This window comes from Salvia splendens, chromosome 18 (genome assembly GCF_004379255.2).
Source record: "Salvia splendens isolate huo1 chromosome 18, SspV2, whole genome shotgun sequence".
Classification (NCBI taxonomy): Eukaryota; Viridiplantae; Streptophyta; class Magnoliopsida; order Lamiales; family Lamiaceae; genus Salvia; species Salvia splendens.
In genome coordinates, this window is record NC_056049.1 from 9,546,688 (window position 1) to 9,561,941 (window position 15,254).

A 15,254-nucleotide genomic window follows, 5' to 3' on the forward strand; every position below is an offset into this window, starting at 1 on the left:
TATTTCAATTTTTTTGCTATAATATCTATGTTTATTATGTTGAACTATAGCACTAATATCGAATATGTTTTTTTTTCTAATGTTGCAAATTTCATTTACACTATTGCTTCTTTGTTTGTTGAATAGAGAAAGGGAGAGAAGTACCTGGTTGAGCTGGCCGGCGACTAAAACTTGGATAGGAAGATGTTTGTTGTCCAGTAAAAAAAATATAAATATTTGGCGAAGATGATGAGAATGGAAGCTTTTTTTGCTAGGTTATATCGGCTAATAAAGTTATCGAATGTTCACATATGCACAGATGAGTTAGAATTATAAATGTGTATAATTAGTGGTTGATTATAAGAATAGATTCCTTCTTGGAAATATAAGTAATGTTAGAGGCGTCTTTAAGCACTTTCTTGATATGAGCATATAAACAGATTTACAGTCAAGATTCAGGTAAAAAAAACCTCTACTATCAGTAAGGATTATCAAGTAAGCCGACCCAATGTAAGATATTGAATACAGATCTAAAACCTCCAAAATAGAATAAGTGATCAACAAAGTAAAATTAAACTGGGACGAAGGGAAATTTTTATTATATTTGGCTCATTTGTTGGTCATGATGAATATATTTTAAAGTTGAGGGTTTAAGATTTAGGTTTCAAGGTTTGGGTTTTAATGTATATGGTCACTATATTGCAATGAAATGAAGCTCGACTAGGAAGTGTCTCACCAGTGCAATCTTAAATTATAGCTTTTGATAAACAATATCTTAAATCTCATTATGAGAAGTGGTAATTATACATTCTTTAGGTTTTTTTGTTTTGTGTGACGTAAATTTTGCTTTATTTTTTAGTTTTTATATATTTATGATTTTAGATTTCGAATGATAATATTGTTTATCATCGTATAAACTTATTTAATAATGTAAAATACATGTTATAAAAATAAAATGGATTGTGCATCACACTTATTTTTGGTTTAATATTATTAATTAATAACAACTATACTAATGTTAAATTATGTATAATTCAAAAGTAATAAAACATCTAATAATAAGTTAATTGAAGATATATCATGCAAAATACAGTAAAATGATTTAAATACTTACATGAAAATTATTTGTGCATCAAATAATAAATTAATTGATGATATACTTTGCATTATACAAAGTAATAAAACATCTAATAATAAGTTAATTGAAGATATATCATGCAAAACACAGTAAAATGATTTAAATATTTACATGAAAAATATTTGTGCATCAAATAATAAATCAATTGATGATATACGTTTCAAAATTAATCTTATCACATTTAAAATATTCAGATCCTAAGAGAACTCACCTTATCTCATCCCATCCTTTATATTTTGTACTAATAGTGTTAGTAAATAAGTATAAATTAATTAAAATACATATTCAGAATGTGATCAAATAATATATATATAGGGGTGCGTTAAAATGACAACACCTCTTAAAGTAACAACATATCACCATTCCTAGCCAATCATTTGTACACATGGACGAATAATCAGCTGTCATATGTCAATCATAAAAAATACTCAAGGAAAAATTTTCTCGGCCAGCAATATCCAATACACTATACAACAATTTTTCTCGGTCAGCAATATCCAATACGCTAGACATCAATTTATAGATTGTTGTCTAGCGTTTATACTATTGTTGTGTAGGGTTTATAATATTGCTGGATACGTGATGTCACTGAAGGGGCTGGCAGCGGAAGCGTGCATTCAAAACGGATCACATGAATTTGATCTATTTAGCAGATTATTTAGACAAAATCTATTCGCGTAATTATCACATGTATCATGCTCATAACTTGAATTAAAACATGCTTTAGCACATAAAATCCCTAAAACATGCTTACTACGGAATTAGCCAATTTACCTTGTTGATTCAATCAAGAATCGATGATGGCTTGCTCCGTCTCCAGTGAAGATCTTCAATACAAGACCTCGGATCTTCTGACTAGTGTCCCGGACTATACGCTGATATTTGTGTGGGCAAATCTCACCAACGTACTAGGACTCGAATAATGGAAGACAGAACTCAGCTCACGAAGGAGGCACAGATTTCGAGCTCTCTCTTTAGAGGGGGACGAAATTTTGATAATAAATTGTTATATTTTCTGTCTCCTTTATTCTCCTATTTATATAAGTCACATATTGGGCCCAGTCAGGGATCTAAGGAAGAATTTGGAACAGGCCTCACCCAATTAGCTTTTTACTAATTAAATTGAACCCACAATTTAATATAAGCTTATATTGGAATATTACGAGCAGCCACTACAGAAGTAATATGGCACTGCCTTCCAAATCCGAAATTACAAGTATTCCTGGTTTCCTTTAATTGCATTTGATTCATTTCCCGCGCTTAAGATGGAAACATCCATTAATTAATTAATGTCTGCTATAGACTTAATAAATTAACATATTTCGAATTCCAAGAGTGGACTTAGCAAGAAACTCTTATTTATTATTCATAGAGTAATCAAACTCCAACTAGCTAGGTTCCGAATAATAAAACCTCGTTTCGAGCTCCTCTTGTGGATGTTATCAAACGAGACTCTCCTCGCGCACGTTTCAACATAATAGCAATCCTAGCACCTCTAGATAATGATCACCACTACCCAATATACCTGGATCGTTGGGTTACGAAAAATTCGCACCTTTGGTAAGTCAAAGTAGTGGATCCTCAATATCTTATGCTCAATGCTAACGTACATTGATTAAGAAATTAATTTTCAAGACCTCATATTTCAGTAGATAGCATAAAGACTCGTCTTGCTGTTAGATCCATTCAGTGCTATACCACACCAACGTCATCTTATTTCAATAAGGTTTAGAAATAATCGGACTGACATTGCAACCTTTCGCGATAGGTAGTCTAGGCCTATCTAGGTTGTGAAATTCTTATTTTTCTTTGTTTAGAACTGACCGTGTTACCTTAAATTGGACGACGCCCACAACCGGTCTACTAAAACAAAGACTTAGACTTTGTTACGTTTGCTCATACATTTAAATATGTAATAAACAACCATTAAATGTAAAACATAACAACATTATAACAAAAATAATCTGTTGCATTTATTGGAAAATAACCATTAGAGTTTTACAGTATCCAATCACTCGAAAGGTGATTTCTAGTACACAAAACCCTAACAGTCACAGTGTCCCTTTAAGAGGTGTTGTCATTTTAACACAAATCTGTATATATATATATATAATTAAATAAATATATAAGAAAAATATTCCTAAAATCTGCCAACCTTACTATTTTCTATGTAATCATTCAATTCCAAAATTTAGTAAATTGAGAGTATAATTAATGTTTTTAAATTCAGACGGTTTTAATTAGTTTAGTAATGTCAGTTTACGCGTGTGTGTGTTTATATACAAAGTATATTATTCAACATTTAATAATTTTCATTATGAGTTTTTAATTGTTTTTTTTCATTTATTGGTAATAGTGTTTCATTATGATATATTTTTAATTATATATTGTTGATGTGTGTTTGCAGTTTAGTTTTTGTAATATGTAAAAGATTTTTATTACTAATATTTATGGATTAGTTATAATATATGATATTTCATTTAATATTTATGCTACATAATTGTTTGGTATTATATAGATTTTGAATGAAAATATAATGTGCCGTATAGCACGGGTGAGATACTAGTCATTAGATAAAAAAAAATCTTTGGATTTTGACCTTATGTGTGTCAATTTGTTACCCGCATTGGAGTATATTATTTTGACCTTATTTATATCGCTTGCTATGGTGAAATATGCAATAGAAAGTGGAGGTTAATTCAAGAAATATAAGAATAAAGATATTATTGGTTTCCATCACCTAATGCTTAGCTGCAAAGTGCTGTAGTTAGTTAGGGTAGATCTTAGCATCTTAGAATGATTAAGTCATCCCTAATCATTGATTAGATTAGTTAACTCTTTGAATTTGATTACTTGAGAATATTATCTTTTCCAAATCTTGTGATGGTGGGAACTCTTTGCCTTTTGTTGGGTAAAAAAGTGTGTGTATATTCTATACCAATAGTACAAAATTTGTTCCTAGTAATTTTGATCATCTATATGTATACCGTATTATCCATCTCTTCAATCTCAAAAATGGGTCACTGATTTTTTTATAATATTCGTGGTGCAATACATCGAGGATGACATAGTATATGTGTGGAAGGTGTTGATTTATTTAAGATTTAAATATTGACATCCATGCACTTTCCAAAAAGTATTTGCTAATTATAATTGGTTTTATTCTTACAAACCCTATTTTGATAAATTATCGATCATTGAGCCGATGCTTCATGTCAAAGCAATATTGAATTTGTCATAAATTTTCGATATCATTTCTATTTATTGCTATTAAATAGTAGAGGGAACATCTTTTTTGGTCCACAAACTTTGTTAAAGTATCATTTTAGGTCCGTGAACTTTGAAAATATTATTTTAAGTCCGTCAACTATGAGTTAATATCATTATAAGTACATTTTTACTATTTCCAAGTTTTTCTGGACGAAAATACCCTCAATACCTTGAAGGGTATATATTTTTTATTAACTTATCATATACTCATATTTTTTTATGAATATCTTTACTATATATTTTTTTATGAATTTCTAAATATAATTTAACCTTCAATATTATCACTTAATTTTGTGACATGCAAGAAATGTTCCTTATTCAACTTTTTATAATTAAAGAATTTCAAAATATTTTTAAGATATGTATACTCGTAAAATTAATGTCACATTCAATAGACGATACTTGAATACTGATATACTGATATTATTTTTAAATAATATATTAATATTCAAGTATCGTCTATTGACTGTGACATTAGTTTTACGAGTATACATATCTTAAACATATTTTGAAATTCTTTAATTATAAAAAGTTGAATAAGGAACATTTCTTGCATGTCACAAAATTAAGTGATAATATTGAAGGCCAAATTATATTTAGAAAATTCGTTAAAAAATATGAGTATGTGATAAATTAATTAAAAATATATATCCTTCAAGGTATTGAGGGTATTTTCGTCTATAAAAACTTTGAAATAGTAAAAAAGTACTTCGATTGATATTAACTCATAGTTGACGAACCTCAAATGATATTTTCAAAGTTCACGGACTTAAAATGATACTTTGACAAAGTTCGTGGACAAAAAAAGATGTTCCCTCTAAATAATATATTAACTAGTAACATAACTAATTTATAATTTTACACAATTGGTAAAGTAGGAGAGAGATAGGAAAAAAAGTGATTGGAGTATTGTTAGTGGAGAATGAGTTCCAACTTATTAGAGAGGAAAAAGTTTCCTTAAAATAGAAATAGTCTATTTTTAAGGAACACTAAAATTACAAATGTGATCTATTTTTAAGAAACGAAAAGAGTATATAAGTACAATTATCTTTATTTAATTGAAAATAGAATAGTGAGGAGTGAGGACACAACAGAACCAAACTTTTGGGAGAACATACTAATCAAGAAGCTCAGTGTTATTTTGTGTATAGACGCTGCATTTATCCAAAACGATTAAAAATTATTCCCGATTTTCATAATAATAATGAGTTACAAATAAACGCTTTTATATAGGTAAGGGGTGGAACCATTGCATTAAAAATCAAGAATCATTTTAAACATTAAAAATTGCGGTGTAAAGTAGAGACTGAATATATTTAAGTTTTAGAGCAATAGCAATGGAGGGCGATCGCAAGGTGATGGGGTACGGACTAAACAAGCCCAACAGCAGTGACGGTCCATCAGCCCAAAGCCCAAGGAAGAGTATGAGTTCGGCATTACCAAAGAGTTCGGCCTCAGCCTACAGATCGGTAAAAGCCAACCAATCAAGCTCTGCTCTCAAGTCGGCACCAAGCTCTCAGATCGGCAATCAAAGCAGTTCGGTCTCAGTAAGAGTTCGGCCTCAGCCTACAGCTCGGCAAAAGCCAACCAATCAAGCTCTGCTCTTAGGTCGGCATCAAGCTCTACTCTCAGATCGGCAACCAAAGCAGTTCGGTCTCAGTTTTCGACCGAACAAGGAGTTAGTGGACCCATGCAGGATTTCCACGACTTCCAACATACCCACTACCACGTGGCGTCAACTCAGGCCACGATCTTAGGCCATGACCTACACGACCTCCACGACCTAGAGTGATGATGTAAGCCACGATCTTAGTTCAATGTATAAATAGAACTTAGATCTGATAGAAAGGGGTTAGAAGCTCTCTAGAGAAAAATACCATATAGCAAGTCTGTGTTGTAAGCTGTAATTCCAGATCAAGCAATACAAACCTGCCCCCATTTCTCCCCGTGGACGTAGATTTACCTCAGTAAATCGAACCACGTAAAATTCTCTGTGTCGTGATCTGTATTTTCCTGCATTTACTAACATCAACAATTCGCGGAATCATCACTGGCGCCGTCTGTGGGAAACAGAGAACCAAATTTGTGATAAAGCGAATTTTTGATCCATTTTTTCCACCCAAAAAATGCATACCAGATCGCAGAGTACCCGTATTCCTGCCCGTGAGAACCAGGAGGAAGCCAATCCATCCCATAGGTCTGGAAAACAGCCTAGGGATAAATCCACCACCAGTTCTCATGGCGAAGGAACAAGTCGCTCCAAAAATCGTCCCACTGAGTCTTCCCAGCAGCCTGATTTGAATGAGGCTGTCAAGCTGTTCTTGGCTGAGAAGCAGGATGAGTTCTTAGCCTTCCTGCAAAAGAGCCAAGAGCCGAAGACGAAAACGGTGGATTCTCCTTCCTCATCCAGACATGAAAGTCACTACCGCAGTAGTGCCGTGTCTTCCAGGAAGAAGAATCCTCAACCCCGACACATTCCTGTTCCTCCTCGGTACCGGAATCACAGGAGATCTCCATCTCCTCCATACCGAAGAGATGTCGGGTTCGCCATGTACGGAGCATTGAAGACTCCGTTCTCGGATGATATCACCCGAACTCCCCTTCCACAGAACTACCGAACTCCGTCGATAACCTATGACGGACTCGTGGATCCTCATGACTTCCTGGGACGCTATCAGTATAATATGGCGAACCAAGGTCTCAATGAGGTCCATATGTGCAAGCTGTTCCCCGAGCTGCTCATCGGGAACGCCAGAAGGTGGTTCGACAGCCTTCCTCAAGGCAGCATTAGATCCTACCGAGATCTGATGGATGCTTTCCACAGGAGGTTCTTTCAGAAAGCGGAAGCCCGAAATACTTCGGCTCAGCTGCTTTCTATACGTCAAGGTCGCGACGAAAAGATCAGCGACTTCCTGACGAGATTCCATAAGGAATGCCTACAGGTAGATAATCTCAATGATCTACTTGTCATTTCGGCATTCCAAAATGGAATCCTGCCCGGAGCTCTCTACAGAAAGCTCGTGGAATGCAGTCCGCAAACAGCTCAAGAGATGTGGGACATTGCGGACCAGTTCTCCCGAGCCGATGAGGCAGACCGTCGAAAACGGTCTTTAGACAGCTCATCTAGAGGAGACGAAAAGACGCCCGATCATAGCGATCAGAGGCTTCCTCGCCGAACACCTTCCCCACCAAAGGAGGGATAGCGGTCATCCGAGGTGATCGAAAAAGAGCAAGTGTGTTCGCAGATTGCGCTTAAAAGTGCCGAGCAATCAGTTCGGCACCATCAAGCATAGCAATCACAGCAGCCGGAGTCAGAGGCAGGCGAAATGACCGAAGTCACACCGGAGCCGAACTCAATGGTGTACGGCACTGAAGCTGTGATTCCGGTTTAGATTGGCATACCCAGTCCCCGAACTCAATTTCTCCTCAGAAATGAATGGTGACGGACTGAGAGCCGAACTAGATCTTGCCGAAGAAAGAAGAGAATTGGCCTGCATAAAAGCAGCCAAGTACAAGGAGCTAGTAGCCCGGTATTACAACCAAAGGGTGAAGAAGCTGCAATTTCAAGTGGGAGATCTCGTCTTGAGAAACAACGAAGTAAGCCGAGCAGAAAAGCTGGGCGAACTCGAACCCACATGGGAAGGTCCATATCGGGTGTCAGAAGTCCTCGGCAAAGGGTCTTACAAATTGACTCACGTGTCAAGAGCACAAGTACCCCGAACATGGTACGTTTCCAACCTCAAAAAGTTCCATTTGTAAGAGACAGTCCGGTCAATGTGCTTTCTTTGGTTTGCTTGGTCTTTATTTGTCTCTGTGCGTTTTGTCTGTGTGTTTTGTCTGTTTCGGTGCGTGTCGTCTCTTACAAATGTTACTGAGGTATCTTGTTCTTCGAAGGCTGATCCCCTTCTTAGAACATATATAAGCCAACGATTGTGAGTCAAAGCTTCTACAGAAGATACAAGACCACAATTCAGCTTAAACAAGCAGTTCGTCTGAAACGAGCTGCAACAAGCCAACGATTGTGAGTCAAAGCTTCTACAGAAGATACAAGACCACAATTCAGCTTAAACAAGCAGTTCGTCTGAAACGAGCTGCAACAAGCCAACGATTGTGAGTCAAAGCTTCTACAGAAGATACAAGACCACAATTCAGCTTAAACAAGCAGTTCGTCTGAAACGAGCTGCAATAAGCCAACGATTGTGAAGTCCAAGCTTCTAAAGAGGATACAAGACCACAATTCGGCTTAAAAATCAAGCACTTCGTCTGAAACGAACTGCAACGAAAGTCCGATTCTCGCGATAAAACTTGCCTGAATTAGGACAAGGGAAAGTCCGATCCACGCGATAAACCTCGCCGAATTAGGACGACCAAGTTCGGTCAAAGAAGTTTACCTCATAAGACCGAGGACGACCATGTCTAGTCAAAGAGGTTTACTGCATAAGACCACTTCGGTTAACTGGGAAAGTCCGATCCACGCGATAAAACTCGCCGAATTAGGACAAGGGAAAGTTCGATCCCGGCGACAAAAATCGCCAAATTAGAACACAAACCAAGTCCGGTCAAAGATGTTTATGTCATCAGACCAAAGACGAGTCCGGTCAAAGATGTTTATTTCATCAGACCAAAGACGAGTCCGGTCAAAGATGTTTATTTCATCAGACCAAAGACGAGTCCGGTCAAAGATGTTTATTTCATCAGACCAAAGACGAGTCCGGTCAAAGATGTTTATTTCATCAGACCCAAGACGAGTCCGGTCAAAGATGTTTATTTCATCAGACCAAAGACGAGTCCGGTCAAAGATGTTTATTTCATCAGACCAAAGACGAGTCCGGTCAAAGATGTTTATTTCATCAGACCAAAGACGAGTCCGGTCAAAGATGTTTATTTCATCAGACCAAAGACGAGTCCGGTCAAAGATGTTTATTTCATCAGACCCAAGACGAGTCCGGTCAAAGATGTTTATTTCATCAGACCAAAGACGAGTCCGGTCAAAGATGTTTATTTCATCAGACCAAGGACCAAGTCCGGTCAAAGAAGTTTACTTCATAAGACCGAGGACAAGTACGATGAAATTTTTCGCTAAGCTGTAAATACAGTGTTAGAAGCGAAAACAAAATTTCATTTTTCAAATCTCGTTCGGCACACAACTCCGCTACCCTACGAGATGGCGTTACGCTATTACAAAGGACTATTCTACTGTCCAGGGTTGCTAAAGTTGAGCCATCTATTCACAAAATCCTCGTGAAGCTGAGTTCGGGCGTTCCAGGCAGCCGCAGAATAAGCAGGTCGACGAGATGCTCTAATCGACCTGCCACCTCTTCTCTGAGCCCGGGAAGCCCTAGCACCTCGGCGGCGAAGAGTCTCTTCACGAAGCATTTGCCGATCTTGCTCACTCATAACCACAGCTCTTCTGCGAACTTCAGCCCGTCCTTGACTTGACGTCTCCGGTTGTCCCTGAGTTCGTTGCTGACTTGGAGTAGGGTTTTGAGCAAGTGAATCAGAGGTTTGAGCTGGAGTACTAGCATCTGTTGGCGGGAAATGCCGGAGGAATCTCTCAATTGAGGGACGCCGGGCAAGAACTATGTCGTACCGAGAGGCCCAGCGCCGCAATGATGTCACGACTTGTTGGCAAGCCGAGCTCTCCAGCGCATTGTTCCTCCGGAGTACATTATATTCCTCCCACAGTTCGTCAACTCGACTCTGAACATCTGATATGGTCATTCCCCCGCGCACACGGATGTAATCCTCGTACGCAGTCCTCTCAGCAATGGTCGTGTTCAGCTCGGCCTCCAGATCATTCTTATCGGACTCTAAGTCCTTATTATCGGCCTCCAGCTTCACTAAACGAGCCAGAAGCTCGTCATTCTTCGTCTGATCGGCTATAGCTCTTTTCTCAGCTTCGTCTAAAGCCGAAGAGTACAGCCGTTTCCAGTGAAGTATCTCCATCTCCTTGAGTACAAAGCAGCTACGTCAGTTCGGCATTTCAGCTTACCGAGCAGGTAGTAAACCACAACAGGAGTAAGAGAGTACGAAAGGCTAAACGAAGACACAAGAGCAGAAAGAAGAATTTTTTCATTCATAAGAAAAAAATTTTTCTATACAAGGAGGGCTTCAAGGCCATTTTACATAAAGGAAGAAACTAAACTAAGAGAAGGGAGACGAAATCATACTTCGCTAGCCTCGTCTCCGCCTTCTCGGTGAGGTTCAGCTTCCTTCTCCTTATCTGCTTCAGCTTCAGCCTCTGCCTCCTTGCTCTCCCCAGCCTGTTCGGCGCCACCGTAGCCGATCTGCTGCGCCTCCTGATCGGCCTGCTTATCGCCGGCCTCCAGCTCCAGCGGCTCGGCCTCACCCTCTCCGTTGTAAGTCGAAGCGGGTGAAACGGGTCCCACGGAGGCAAAGATAGCCTCCAGGTTCTCGTCCCGATCAGCTCGACAACTCCGGACTCGGTCTGCAGAAAGCAGGACCGAGGATGAAGCGAGCTCCTCAAGGAGCGGCAGATTCTGAAGCCGAGCTGCTATCTCTCGGCTGTACAGAGGCAGCACGACGTCGGCCCCCTGCTCGCCCTTATCGGCAATTAGCCTTACCAGACTACCGACAAAAGCCGAGAACTGGCTGCTCAAAAAGAGTTTCTCCGTGTAAACACGGAGAGCCTCCCCCTGGGCAACCACGGCGGCAGCACCACTCCGTTTCGTCTGCTCTCGCTGGATGACGAGCTGGTTTTTGGCAAACTGAGCTTCATCCTGGGCCGAAATCCTAGCAGCTCTGGCTTTCTCAAAGTTTGCCTCAGCCTGCTCGGCCCGGTGACAAGCAGCCGCCAATTTCCTCTGCATCTCAGCATAGTCGTTGGACGCTTTGGAGAGTTCGACGGCGACGAGCTTGGAGAGCATGTCGTTCCTCTGAAAATGGATAAAGAAAAAAGTCAACAGAGGGCACCAAAAATACAGGACAGAAGCAAAGCCAAAGAATCAAGAAGACAATTCACCTCGGCAAAGTCCGTGGGCCATAAAAATGGCTCACAGATATGCTCCGAAGGAGGCGCCAAGACCATGTCTTTCTCTGGCGCTCTCGGGGGTTTCTGGGTCTTCCCCTTCCTACTTGCCGAAGTCGACTCCGGCTTCTTTGGACCCGAAGAAGTCTTTTGCCTCTTCGGATTCTTCTCGGCATCAGGCGCCGAGCTGGTAGCCTTCTCTCTCTCCGGCTCCTTGGACTCCGAAGATTTTCGGGTAGCCTTGTTCAGCATGTACACTGCCAAAAAGCAAGAAAGCAAGGTTAGTTTTCTTCGTTAAAGCAGTAGAGCATAAAGATAAAGAGAAATCCTCACCCTCGGCCTCTTCGTCCGAAGACGAGATGTCGAACACGACGTCGCCCTTGACGAGCTCAGACTCCGTGTATTGTTTCCTAACTATGGGAATCTTGTTGAGCTCGCCATCGAGCTCGTCCAACGGTTCAGGCCGAGGATGACGGATAACGGACTTCGGCCCTCTCCAGGGAAAACTAGGAGCCGCAGTCCTATTATAAAAAAAGAAGCGATTTTGCCATTTCGGCCATTTGGTTTTACAAAAGGCCCTAAAAGGCTGTAAAGGGACCAAGTAAAACCAAGATCCCTTCCTTTTAAACTGGAAAAAATTAAGGATTGCCCTCAGAGACAGATCCTTATCTAGCCTACGCAGTTCGGCAGCAAAAGCCGATAAGTGCCTCCAAGAGTTCGGAGTCACCTGACCTAAAGGGAGTTGAAAAAAATCTAGCAACTCTACAAAGGCAAGGGGAAGGGGGAAACGAAGCCCGCATTCTAAGCTGGCTTCGTAGACGGTGGCGTAACCTTCCGGCGGCGAGTCCGCCCTATAAAGGTCGTCAGGAATCGCAACCTTCCCCCCAGGAAAAGAGTATTTTTCGTGAAGGGATATCACAGTATCCTTACTCAAGATACTGTGAAAATACTCTACGGTCTTCTCCCCGGATTCTTTCCGGCTAGAAGACCCCTTACCCCCTTCACCACCGCTACCAGACTCAGACGAAGAAGAAGCAGACATGGTCCTTACTCTTTGCAAAATCTGAGGAAATTTTTGAAAGCGGAAGAAAATCTTTCACGCAAAAGATAGAGAGTGCAGAAGAAGCCAATAGCAAAGGTGTTCAAACGATGAAGAAGGGAGGTATTTATCAGATTCGGCGAAGATTTCAAAATCGTCACACCGTTTCGAATCCCACCTTTTCAGGATTCAACGGCCGGATTTTACTGTCGCATTTAATGCAGTCACGTGCACGGCACGTCCCCTGACGTCAGCCTCCCCCGTACCTTTATCCAGAATGCCGAAGTGACTCGCTTCGCCGAAGTGATTCACTTCGTCTTTCGGGGGGGGTAGTGATGGGGTACGGACTAAACAAGCCCAACAGCAGTGACGGCCCATCAGCCCAAAGCCCAAGGAAGAGTATGAGTTCGGCATTACCAAAGAGTTCGGCCTCAGCCTACAGATCGGTAAAAGCCAACCAATCAAGCTCTGCTCTCAAGTCGGCACCAAGCTCTCAGATCGGCAACCAAAGCAGTTCGGTCTCAGTAAGAGTTCGGCCTCAGCCTACAGCTCGGCAAAAGCCAACCAATCAAGCTCTGCTCTTAGGTCGGCATCAAGCTCTACTCTCAGATCGGCAACCAAAGCAGTTCGGTCTCAGTTTTCGACCGAACAAGGAGTTAGTGGACCCATGCAGGATTTCCACGACTTCCAACATACCCACTACCACGTGGCGTCAACTCAGGCCACGATCTTAGGCCATGACCTACACGACCTCCACGACCTAGAGTGATGATGTAAGCCACGATCTTAGTTCAATGTATAAATAGAACTTAGATCTGATAGAAAGGGGTTAGAAGCTCTCTAGAGAAAAATACCATATAGCAAGTCTGTGTTGTAAGCTGTAATTCCAGATCAAGCAATACAAACCTGCCCCCATTTCTCCCCGTGGACGTAGATTTACCTCAGTAAATCGAACCACGTAAAATTCTCTGTGTCGTGATCTGTATTTTCCTGCATTTACTAACATCAACAATTCGCGGAATCATCACAAGGGCTCTGAGAGGCCTCTATTGTGGAGCAAGGGCCTTTCTCCACTCCCCATCGGCTCCTCCCCAAGGCCGATACATCGGCTGCCGATCTCCTCTTTTTTAAAAAAATTTTTTTATTCATTTTTATCCTCTATATATACCCCCATTCCCCACCAATTATTCACATTTATCCCACTTCATTTTATCTCACTTTGCATTTTACTTCTCTCTAGTTACAATGTTTATAATATTTTTATCAATGTTTTAGTTTTTTTTTCTATATATTTTTTTAAATGTATGATGTTTTTTTAAATAAAATTTGTTTTTTTACTGAGTTGAGTTGTCTTTATTTCTTGTTATTTTATCTTTTTATTTAACACTAACAATAAAAAGTGGAAAATATGAAATAGTGCTGATATGGAAATGAGATGAGCTCTCATTGTTTTAGTAGGCCGGTTGTGGGCGTCGTCCACTTTAAGATAACACGATCAGTTCTGAACAAAGAAAAATAAGAATTTCACAACCCAGATAGGCCTAGACTACCTATCGAGAAAGGTTGCGATGTCAGTCCGCATATTTCTATCATTACTAAAATAAGATGACATTGGTGTGGTACAGCACTAAACGGATCTAACTGTTGGGACTACCGCAGAGGAAGACAAGGAAAACAAACAGGTCCTTACGGATATATTTAGGTGATTATGCATTCGATTCCAATTTCATGCAATTAAACTAGATCTATAGATTAACACATTAAATAAACACGTTAACATGCAATTTGATGTAGATTCGATTATTACCTCTTGATCCATCATAGGATTGACGTTGCTAGCTGCACCACCCAGAGATCCTTGATTTATCGACCACGAATCTTCCATACTATTCCCACGTCCTTGATTATTCATCTGTATGGGCGGATCTTGAACAATCAAATAAAAGTGATATGAGACCTAGGGAAAACTAACACAAACACGAGATTGTCTTGATCTAATCCTATGAATTAGGATAGAACAAGAACAAAAACCAAAACCCTAATCTCCCTCGTGCAAAGGCATGAAAACCGAGGCAAGGAGGGAGAGAGCGCCGATTATGGCGGCTAGGGTTAGGGTTAGGAGTGTTGTGTGTTGTGTTGTGCATATTAGGGTTTCTCATCTCTTCACTATTTATAAGCTTGGACTTATTGGGCTAGGATGAGGATACATGGAATGAAATAGATGTTGGGCTCACCCATTAGATAAATATCTAATTAAATCAAATGACCCATGATTTAATATATTATCAATGGAATATTATTTTGTTCCACTAAATAATAATATTGCACTCCCATCTAAATCACCAAATTACAAATAACTTAGGTCCATTTTATTTTATAATATTTCTCGCGTTTAAGATTATCTTAATCCATCAATTTAATTCTTTTGTCTGCTACGTGACTTGAATTAAATTAATTCTCCAAAGAGTTTTTCTAGTTTGAAAGTTTATTTATTATTCGTGGAAATAAATTCCAACTGCGCAGATTTATGAATATTAAATTCATTTTTCAAACACCTCTTGGGGATTTAATCATACCACACTGGGCACGCGAATTCTATGAAATAATATTCAAATACCTTCATGTTATTCAATTACTACCACCCAAGATATCATGTTTGAGTTACGTACAAACTCTCTCATATTTATAAGTCAAAGTGATGTTTGATTAAATAAACAATATTGATATTAATTTCATATACTAGAAAATACTAAAATTTCTGAAATATATTCTTTGAGTAGATAGCAATAAAGAATACATTTCGTATTAGATCCTTTCAATGCTTTACCACACCGGTGTTA